Raw genomic sequence first — 9205 nt, 5'->3', positions numbered from 1 at the left:
TCATAACGTTCCAAACCCGCAGGTCTTTCATTCATCTTCAGAACACAAATGAAGATCTTTATAATGAAATCTCAGAGCTTTCTGTTCCTCCACTGATAGTCCATGCAACTACCCCTTGCACAATAACATGCATTTCTGGAAAAAAGCATAGACACAATCATGTTTAAATACTATACAGAGTCCTCCAAAGTTATTTGCCCTCTTTATCATTTTGGTTTTTCATTCAAAATTCTAACCTTAAATTAAAAAAATAATAATAATATAATAATAATTGAAAAAATATATAATTTACAAATATATGTAAATATACTATTAGAATACAGTATATAGAATATGTGTGTTCCACAGTTATTGTGCCCCCTTCATTTAATACTTTTTGTAACCTATGTAACGGTGGTCGCTGCCCTAGCTTAGATAAGCTCTAAGGGAAATGTTCGGGCTCCAGTCAGGACTAATCCTGACAATTTAAATTAACCCAGGATAGCAAAACAAAGGCCACCTGTTACAATATTAATTTACAAAAACAGTCAAAGAAAAAAAACTCTGTTCACAAGGGGAAGATTTATTCCACAATGTCCATGAGATGAAAAAAAAAACACAGGAAAAAAAAAAAAAAAAGTTCAGCACTTCAGTTCTCTTTGGAAGCCGTGCAGAAATTGCATCACGCTAATTCACGTTACCAACATAGGCAGATTCGTGTCCACAATCATAATTTGTCCATAAAAAGAGAGAAAAAAGAAACATAAAACACTGTTCATTTCATAGTTAAGGAAAAACATCGAACAATAATCTTAAAGCAAAAAAATAACCAATAACACTATATAAATACAATAAGCACATCGAATGTGCGGAAGTGAATGTTGTGCGAGTGCGTGCGTGCGTGTGTAGGAGTGAATGAATGAGTGTATGTTGGCGGCTAGAGGTACTGACCACGTTTGCAGTCATAAAGGAAACTGGACAGTGTTTCGGGTTTTGTCCGACACCAGGACAGGTGGATGAGCAGCCATCACTTGTCTTCAGAACAGTTTTACTAACAACAGATGATCGTGGTGTGCACCGCTTGAAAGTCAAGTGAACTCCACGACGCACCAGACATCGCTCACAGGAAGCAACAGTTCGACAAGTGGCAGTCTTTCCACGTCACACGGTAATCCCTTCACTCTCACCACTGCAAACCTACTGATGACGCAATTTTTCTCAGGTACGACTCGCTTCCTATCCTCCTTCCTTCCGCCGTTAATTGAACACTCCACCCCCAAACACACAAAGTGAAAGTAAAATTATTTCTGTGGCACGGATTTTCCGCATTGCCACACTCTCCCCTCCTGGAAGTAAACAACCCATGGTTGTTAAAAGAGAAAACGAATTAGAAACCTAGGAATTCTTCATCATCAGAGGTTTCTTGAAATAAGTTAAGGAGTTTGTTTTTCCTGGGACTCCAATTCCTCTGCTGTTGGATAGCATGGTTTGAGGTTGCACACGTGTGCTGTGCGGACGTCCTCTCCAGTGTCTTCCAACGTTATCTGATAATTCAACGGGCCTAACCGCTTTAAAACCCGGTAAGGACCTTTCCACTTAGGGGCCAGTTTTGCACTAAAATTATGTTGAGCACTGAACTGAGGAAAATTTCTTAACCACACACGGCTTTTTCCTTCAAAGGAGGCTTCACGGCAGGTTTTATTGTAACTTCTGAGCTGTCTTTTTTGGGCTTTCTTGCAACACTCCTCTGCCTTCAATTTCAGTTGCACTAGATGGTGGACAACATCATATGATGGTGTGGATGGCGAAAGGCTCTGAACTTGGAGTAATTTATCCATGGGGCTTTTCCCTATTTGGAGTTCTGCAGGGGACATCCCAATGCTTTCCTGCACAGCTGAATTAATTGCAAACCGGAGTTCAGGTAAATGTTGATCCCACTTCTTGTGGTTGTCATCCACGTACGAGGCAATCATGCATTTTAGGGTCCGGTTAACTCTCTCAGTCATATTCGTTTGGGGGTGATATGCTGTTGTTAATTTTTGGTTGAGATTCCATTTTGCACACAGCTCTTTGAATATGTTGGAAACAAATTGGGTACCACGGTCAGACAAGATGAAGTCTGGAACACCCCACCGGGTAAGGATTTCGGTCCTGAGAATCTTCGCTATGGTTTGTGCATTTGCACGGCGCATGGGAAACAACTCAACCCAGCGAGTGAAGTAATCCACAAAAACCAGAAGGTATTCATGACGTTGTGTGCTGCTTGGCAACGGCCCCATTATGTCGACACCCACCATTTTGTTGGGTTGCGAGATGGTAATGGGTTGTAGCTTCCCAGCCGGTTTCTGGTTTTCACTTTTAAGTGTTTGACACTTTATACAGTGCTTAACATAATTTTTGACATCAGTCCACATCCCTGGCCAGAAAACAACATCTTGTAGTCGCTTGTAGGTTTTGTAGATACCTCCATGGCCGCTTAAAGGATGGGAATGGTAGTGATGAAGGACAGCTGGAATAAGACTGCTAGGCAGGTACACTCTGTAGTGAACTTGGCCATTTGACAGGTGGGTCTTGTGATATAATCTGTCCTCCACAACTTCATATTTGTCTTTTAGATCACTGTTATTGTCCTCTGCCAATGCTTTAAAAACATTTATGATCTCAGGATCTTTCTGTTGTTCCTCCCATATTGACAACAGAGACTGGAAACTCAATATCCTCCTTCTGGCTGGAGTACAAGCTGCAACAAGGTAAGCTGGAAATCCTAGACAAAGCATCAGGTGCTACATTGAGTTTTCCCTTTCAGTATTCAATGACAAAATCAAACCTTTGCAATCGTAGGGCCCATCTAATGAGATGGCTGGTGGTTTTTGGGGAACTTAAGACCCACTGTAGTGCAGAATGGTCAGTGACTACGGTGAACATCTTGTGCTCCAGGTAATGTTGCCATTTCTCAAGTGCCCATATGACTGCTAGGCACTCTTTCTCTGTAGCAGAGTAATTTGTCTCGGCTTTGTTAAGGGTGCGGCTTGCGTATGCAATGACTTTCTCTAGTCCTTGAGCTTTCCGTTGTGTTAATACAGCACAGAGTCCGGAATCACTGGCATCGGTGTACATGATGAACGGAAGTTGGAGATCTGGATGGCCAAGGATAGGAGGTGATGCGAGATGTGCCTTCAATTGTTCAAAAGCTTCCTGGCATTGGGGTAACCAGTGAAAAGAATGTCCCTTCTTTTTCAGTGCATTGATGGGTTCAGCGATCTTGGAGAAATTTGGGACAAAGCGGTGATACCATCCAGCTAGTCCAAGAAAACGCTGGACCTCTTTGATGTTCCTTGGCACAGGGTAAGATCTGATGGCCTCAACTTTGGATGAGTCTGCTGTGATGCCATTGATGCTAACCACATGTCCCAGGAATGTAATTTCTGTAAGGCAGAACTTGCTCTTTTTAAGGTTTATGGTCAATCCAGCTTCCTGCAGTCAATTGAGAACAGTTTGAAGGTCCTTGAAGTGCTGAGCTACAGATAGTGAGCAACGTGCCACGTGGGGCGTGCGCGCGTGCAAACGCCCAACACAAACAAAGAGTGAGGAGATGCATCGCGGCTACTGTTCGTTTCTGGAAGACGCGCCGAGTAAAAGCAGGATTTCCCTCGAAAGAAGAACACGATTTCATCCAGCAGAGGAGATGAGTAAGTAATGTTTCTTTTTTACATTAGTTACCGTTTTATTGTAACATAAACTTGAAAGGATTTACTAACAGTTAGCTGGGTTTTCCCCCAAACGACAACATGATGAATGCTACGCGTCTAAGAATGTTTAGACCATGTTTATTATTAATACTCTGTTCACAAATAGATTTTAATAGCGTGCTAAACAATAATAATTAGTTTCTCAGATATAAAATATAATTTTTTTTATAGTACAAAGTACATCCTTTTATTGTACAAAGCATGTTTGAGTCTGTGGCTACAGAATCATATCATAGGCTACTATAAAATCATACATACTAGACTATATGACTACAAAATCATAGTTGAGTTTTTCCCAAACTATAATTCCTGACTACAATGTTTGAAATCGTGTAAAACATTTTGAATATGATAGGCAATTCATTGTATTTAAATTTCTTACAGCGCTATGATGTTTTCATGCTCTATATAAAACAATAAAAGTAATATGAGTGTACACTGTAACATGATGAATGCTACGAGTCTAAGTATGTTTAGTACATGTTTATTATTAATAGCCTACTCTGTTCAGAAATATATTTTAATAACGTGCTAAACAATAATAATTAGTTTCTCAGATATAAGATTTCTTTCTCTTTTTTATGATAGTGATATATATGATATTTATGATATATATACAGATGTTCCTGATATTAACATGCTCACAAATGTTTTTTTGTTTGTATTTTATTGAATCAGATACCAGCACCAGATGTATCCTGATGTCTCTTCAAACTGGTTTCCTCTGAGAGCGCTGCACCAACATCAGATGTTCAACTACACTGATATTCTATGTCAAAACAAGCTCCTTCTCTACTGATTATGTTTTTTTCTTCTTGAATCCATGGAAAGAAGTAGAAACACTTAAATAAAACACGTAAATATCAGGTATAATTTACTTGTTTCACTTGTTGAACAGAATCTGTTGCAGGAATGACTCAAAGTCTGTTCACATCTCTGTGGTTAGATCAGTGTGCACAATAATGTGTCTTTGACCTTCATTATGTATGTTTTGATTATACTGTGTTGTAAATAAAATACAAATAATTAAAAAAAAACTTTTTTTCAAATCTCCTCACATTCTCTCTTCACTGAAAAAAAGATTTGTTGGATTTACTCAATTGAATTATGGACATTGGTTCCACACGTTTAGTTTGAGTTCACAGTGTCCTACACATTTATGTGGTTTCATTATAATACTTTTGTGTTAATCAGATGTATTTTCAAAAAGTAATGTGTACATAGTCTTTTTAAGTTATCCTAACATAATTCAGTTATGTTAGCTTAACATTATTATTTTATTTTAGATGCTTCGATTATGTTAAGTCAGTGCAATTAAATTAAGTTAGCTTAACATAATTTTGATAACTTGTACAAATTTTAATGGTTTGTTGTTTCATTTCATTTTCAATAACACAAAAACCTTCTGTAAAGCCTTTATTTAATCATTTGAACAATGCGTCATTTAAAGGACATGTCTAAACAACATTTTGCTTTCAAAAACTTAGCATGAATAACTTCTCTGATGATTAAATGTAATAAAACTATACACTGTAAAACCCAACAGTTAGGGTAACTCAGACTGTTTGAGGAAACCGATTGCCTTAAAAACCTGACAAGTTAGGGTAACTCAAACCGTTTGATGAAACTTATTGCCTTAAAACATTTAAGTTTTTAAAACTAACAATTATGAGTGCCCTGAACTTATTTCAGTTGAGTTCACTAAAATAAGATATACATTGCAGTTAAGCAATTAAGTGATTAATTAAGTGCTGCTTGAGCATTAGTGATGAACACCTGCTGTTAACAAACAGAATCACTGACAGAAAGAGAAACACAAGAACAACAACTGACTTTAGACACATGCTTAGATGAAATCAACTGAAATAAAATACATTAAATCTCAAGATCTGATTAAACAACCCCACAAACAGCATCACCAGCTCCACTTATTAATAACCAGACTGACTTTATTTCTGTCAGACATTTACAGAAGCTCTTATTGAGAATTAACTAAGGTTTAGATGTTGATTTATTGTTTCATTTGAAGTAACCATGTTAGAGATCAGTGTCTGCTTTAGTTGGGCTCTTGACCCTTGAGTTTTGTGATAGCTGTTTTTTTTCTCTGGTTGTTGTAATCAAATGTTCCTCGAACATATTTGTTGCAGCTCAAAAGCCCAGAGAAAATTATCGGTAGTTGCTCGTTATATATTTATAATGACGATCATCTGTAAGTGAGCTGATCTCGTTGAGCGTGAAGATAGACTCATTGTGTGTCTAATCTCTGGTTAAACGGATGTTGTATTGTTTACAGTAAAAGCGATTCTAAGAGCCACTGGTTCTGTGACAGTCAGTTAATAAAGGGCTTTCCAAACAGTTTGTCCACAAAAAGTTTTAATCTATGGCAGTAACTAGACTCACACAGACATCAAGAATCAGCTTATGAACCTCAACAATGGTGACCATTAAAAAAAAATAAAAATCATGCTGCAATGCATGCTGGGTACTAGCATAGTACAAAACTCATCTATGGCTCCCAGCATGCATTGCAGCATGAATTTTTTTTTAATGGTCACCATTGTTGAGGTTCATAAGCTGATTCTTGATGTCTGTGTGAGTCTATTTTCTGCCATAGATTCAAACTTTTTGTGGACAAACTGTTTGGAAAGCCCTTTATTAACTGACTATCACAGAACCAGTGGCTCTTAGAATCACTTTTACTGTAATCAATACAACATCCGTTTAACCAGAGATTAGACACACAATGAGTCTATCTTCACGCTCAACGAGATCAGCTCACTTACAGATGATCGTCATTATAAATATATAACAACCAACTACCGAAAATTTCTTCTGGACTTTTGAGTTGTAACAAATATGTTCGAGGAACACTTGATTACAACAACCAGAGAAAAAAAACAGCTAACACAGAAGTCAAGGGTCAAGAGCCCAACTAAAGCAGACACTGATCTCTAACATGGTTACTTCAAATGAAACAATAAATCAGCATCTAAACCTTAGTTAATTCTCAATAAGATCTTCTGTAGATGTCTGACAGAAATAAAGTCAGTCTGGTTATTAATAAGTGGAGCTGGTGATGCTGTTTGTGGGGTTGTTTAATCAGGTTTTGAGAGATTTAATGTATTTATTTCAGTTGATTTCATCTAAGGCTGTGTCTGAAGTCAGTTGTTGTTCTTGTGTTTCTCTTTCTGTCAGTGATTCTGTTTGTTAACAGCAGGTGTTCATCACTAATGCTCAATCAGCACTTAATTAATCACTTAACTGAACTCAACTGAAATATGTTCAGAGCACTCTTAATTGTTAGTTTTAAAAACTTAAATGTTTTAAGGCAATCGTTTTACTCAAACGGTTTGAGTTAACTTAACTTGTCGGGTTTTACAGTGAATCATCAGAGAAGTTATTCATGCTAAGTTTTTGAAAGTGTTTAGACATGTCCTTTAAATGACGCATTGTTCAAATGATTAAATAAAGGCTTTACAGAAGGTTTTTGTGTTATTGAAAATGAAATGAAACAACAAACCATTAAAATTTGTACAAGTTATCAAAATTATGTTAAGCTAACTTAATTTAATTGCACTGACTTAACATAATCGAAGCATCTAAAATAAAATAATAATGTTAAGCTAACATAACTGAATTATGTTAGGATAACTTAAAAAGACTATGTACACATTACTTTTTGAAAATACATCTGATTAACACAAAAGTATTATAATGAAACCACATAAATGTGTAGGACACTGTGAACTCAAACTAAACGTGTGGAACCAATGTCCATAATTCAATTGAGTAAATCCAACAAATCTCTTTTTTTTGTGTAATTCAATTGAGTAAATCCAACAAATCATTTTTTTCAGTGTTACCTGCCTCACAGTCACACTGATGGGCCATTAGGGGCCCATAGGGGAGGGCCCTTTGTCTCTCAGGTGAGACTCACTTAATATTCATGGCCATTACCACTCCCTCGCATATAGACCCTCGATGACAAAACATGTCTTGAAAATTTTAAATCAATATATTGTTTTCTGTGAATGAGTAAGCAGAATGATTTTCACATAATTTTGAAGTAAATATTCTAGCCTACAAGACTGATTACTCAAAAGTCTTGTTCAGGACTATTTAGTGTGGGTTTTATGGCCTTATTTCAGCTACATTTTTTTCCCCAAAACTTACAAACCACGCATAATATTTTTTTTCAAAAAAAATGCAAACATGTACATCCATCTTGGTCACATATTATTGTAGCACAGTTTGTGCTGAATACAAAAAAAATTACATGTTGGTCAATAGTATGTTTTAAGTAGCTGAAATAAGCACAAATATCAGGGCATGTCAAAACATCTCAAGGGCCCCAAAATGACCTCAGACCCCAGAGGGTTAAACTGTAGAACAATGTTTAAGAGGAGAAAAATAAATAAATAAAAGAAACACATAATCACATAGGGGGAAAAAAATAATAATTAAGACATAGAAACTACTAAACAATAAATCAAATTTCTTCCTTTTTTCTCAGGACATATTAAAGATTGCAGCGGGGGAGCTATACCAGAAAAATACTTCTCCATGAAATCCAACAATATGTCATTATTTTTGTTAGTAATTGGACTTTTTCAAAGCATCCATTTCTGATAAAAAATAGATTACATTTTGGTGTGCATTTCGCAAATTTCTGTTTATGAATATAATATTTACCTTGCAAGATGTAAAAGTTAAAGACATACTCAATCCTTTTACTTTTGTGTGAATAAGTACAAATAACGTATTTTAAAGATAGCATATAATTAACATTTCTTTGCAAAAAATAGAAAGGCACTAACATCAGACCAAAATCACAATTATAGAACAAATGACACGTCTTCCTCGTGCGTGTTACAGAAACTGCAAGTGTTGTCAGTGTCCATGAATTCAGACAGAGCTACTTTACATGGGTACATTTTGTGAAGTATTTTGAAATGCAGCTCTTATTCAAAATACAAAATTTGTAAGGATTTGACCAGGTCGTTTTCCAAGTAATACCAGAGATTTTTGCATTCAATTTTGTTGCAAAATTTAGCAACTTCTCACACTAGCCTAGCAACTTTTTCTTCCAAAAGCACCTAGCAACAAATTTAGCTATTTTTAATATTTATTTGGCAATTTTTTTAGCAACTTTTGATAAATGGCTCAAATGATAAAAAGGCACACGATCTCCATCTAAAATACACAAAATAAGTAAACCAGAGATGCATAGCAGTACAAACATCACATGAATTAAGTTAGCTGCTATTTGCAATTGTTCAATTTGATAATAATAATTGAATAATTGTTCATTTATGATACACCTTAGCTTGTACCTGCGATTGTTGATCAGTTAGTACACTGTAAGAAAAATATCTAGAAATATACTAGTAATTTTTCAGAACACTATGTGTTATCCATTATCCGTTGTAACCCTGTAACCCGAAATCACAAAATACAATGCGTAATTAAAAATGCAG

At 36.1% G+C, this 9205-nt stretch overlaps 1 long non-coding RNA gene across 5 annotated transcripts; it reads left to right on the top strand.

Annotated features, from left to right (window-relative positions):
- Positions 1-1299: 1299 nt before the first annotated feature.
- LOC131541949 (uncharacterized) lies at positions 1300-4723 on the top strand. Of its 5 annotated transcripts, none has more exons than XR_009271634.1 (8): positions 1300-1559; positions 1743-2543; positions 2645-2729; positions 2821-2916; positions 3063-3137; positions 3220-3324; positions 3433-3668; positions 4407-4723. It is a non-coding gene; the product is annotated as an uncharacterized LOC131541949 (long non-coding RNA). The 5 variants fall into 5 exon arrangements; XR_009271630.1 differs by having other exon boundaries at positions 1743-1900; positions 2046-2729; positions 4407-4722; XR_009271631.1 differs by having other exon boundaries at positions 1743-2219; positions 2431-2729; positions 4407-4722.
- Positions 4724-9205: the final 4482 nt, after the last annotated feature.

The sequence above is a fragment of the Onychostoma macrolepis genome, chromosome 01 (genome assembly GCF_012432095.1).
Source record: "Onychostoma macrolepis isolate SWU-2019 chromosome 01, ASM1243209v1, whole genome shotgun sequence".
Taxonomy (NCBI): Eukaryota; Metazoa; Chordata; class Actinopteri; order Cypriniformes; family Cyprinidae; genus Onychostoma; species Onychostoma macrolepis.
This window is presented reverse-complemented; position numbering and strand designations above follow the sequence as displayed.